Here is a 1,980-nt window from a genome sequence, read left to right as displayed (position 1 = left end):
ACACACACACACACACACACACACACACACACACACACATACATACATACACACACACACACTCGCGCTCGTACTCTCACAAACGATGTACAAGTACAATCCTCCCCTTCCCCCACGTCTCTCTCTCTCTCTCTCTCTCTCTGTCTCTCTCTGTCTCTCTCTGTCTCTCTCTGTCTCTCTCTGTCTCTCTCTCTCTCTCTCTCTCTCTCTCTCTCGTTCTCTCTTGCCAGCGTTCAAATAAAAGTAATACACCTCTCTCAAATGATATTACATATCGATCTTTAAAGTGAGGGAGTCACTAAAAACGTAATACTATCATCTTAATTAAACGTTACCCCCTCTCCTTCGTCTCTCTCTCTCTCTCTCTCTCTCTCTCTCTCTCTCTCTCTCTCTCTCTCTCTCTCTCTCTCTCTCTCGTTCTCTCACCCTTGTCCATACGCGCATATAGACAAGCATGTGGCAGTATTTAAATAATAGTAATAAAACTCACCCAAATGATATTACAATATCGATCTTTAAAGTGAAGGAGTCCCTGAAAATTCCGTACCATAATCTTAATAATACAATAACCTCCCCCACCCTCCACTTTCCCACCTCAAGTTTTTATTCTCTTCTTCCCACTCACCCTCGACCATAGCAAACACCCCTCGTCTCGTGTACTGACGCCCAGGCGACAAACCTAGTGTTGTCAGAAAGGTATGGGTTTTTACGACCGTGACGTGTCACTGTTTTCCTTATTTTGAAGGGAGAGAGGCTGATGATAACATTCTCCTGGTCGCCGTGGTACAAAAGGCGTATTGTGTGCGGTGGTCCGAGCTGGGTGACGTCTGCGGTTTCTATTTGCTGCTTTCTTTGAAGGAAGGGGGAGTGGATTCTTTGCGTTATTATATTATTATTGCTATTCAAACAAAGATACAGTTGGTTATCAATCGCTGCGTGCGTGGACACGGACTGGAGTTTCAGTGGCCGGGCTCTTCCGAGTCAGGATTTTTAACGAGAATAGTATACTAGAGACGGAGAAAGGATTAAGACTATTTTCTGACTACTGCAGATTCAGGTAACGGTAAGCTTCTCATTTTTCTTTTTAATTCAGCGTTTGAAATACTAATGTGTTATAAAACCCAGTTTCTCTCAAATGTCTCTTTTAATTTGGCAATTTTTGGTATGGGCATTTCATGAAGAAAGAGAATTGGTGTTAGGTGTTAACTTTTCTTCATCTTCATTGTGGTAACCACTGTTTAATCAAAACAGCAATTGGATGAGTGATACATTGTATTTTTGTGCCTTTGACAGCATTTTTTTTAAAGACAAACGATTAGGCCGAACATGGATTCTTATCAAATAATATGGCAGGGTGAGCATTACAAGATATTGCGGACTTGAACTGCTTTTGGGCTTTATTTGAACAAAGCAGATACTATAGGTTTGAGATGTCGTGAAATGATAAACTGAAAAGTTTACCCCACGAAGTTTATTAGCTTCACGTCACTTTGATGTCGCCTATGCGGATAGGTGTTTGCGGTTGACTTGATAGATGCCATGGGTTGGTTTTTTATTTTTATTTTTATTTCATTTTTTTCCTAGGGGATGGGTATTTTGTTTGGTGGGTGCTGGGTAATTATTTTAAAAAAATTAATATTTATTATTTGTTTTATGAGAGATTCAAAACATGTGAAAAATGTCCCTTATACCTATAAGGGTCAGGGAGTTTGATAATTTGATCATTATTCTTTTAGATGGCCAGTTCATTCTATTTTAGAACCTCGGTCACTTGCAGGGTCATACAGCGATCAAGCATGAGTTTACAGCTTTTCTTCACGTATTCTGTCTCCTCCCAGTACTTAGTGGCCCTATCTACTTGTAGCTGTTTCATTACTAGAAGAGCGGAGAATCGAACTTATTTTTTAAAATCACACGTCCTGTGTGTGTGTGTGTGTGTGTGTGTGTGTGTGTGTGTGTGTGTGTGTGTGTGTGTGTGTC

At 40.6% G+C, this 1,980-nt stretch overlaps 1 protein-coding gene across 2 annotated transcripts in view; it reads left to right on the top strand.

The window, feature by feature from the left end:
* The first annotated feature begins 775 nt into the window (after positions 1–775).
* The window catches only part of LOC101848907 (uncharacterized protein C11orf24 homolog), a 13,512-nt gene continuing 12,307 nt past the window's right edge, over positions 776–1,980 (top strand). The window contains exon 1 of one of the 2 annotated variants that reach the window (XM_013086501.2): positions 776–1,063. The gene's annotated coding sequence lies outside the window, so the exon portion shown is untranslated. The remainder of the gene's footprint in view (positions 1,064–1,980) is intronic. The other variant, XM_005105500.3, reaches the window with a different exon arrangement.

Source organism: Aplysia californica, unplaced genomic scaffold (genome assembly GCF_000002075.1).
Source record: "Aplysia californica isolate F4 #8 unplaced genomic scaffold, AplCal3.0 scaffold00473, whole genome shotgun sequence".
NCBI classification, from domain to species: domain Eukaryota; kingdom Metazoa; phylum Mollusca; class Gastropoda; order Aplysiida; family Aplysiidae; genus Aplysia; species Aplysia californica.
Note: the sequence above shows the minus strand (reverse complement) of the source record. Positions and strands in the feature narration are given on the sequence as shown.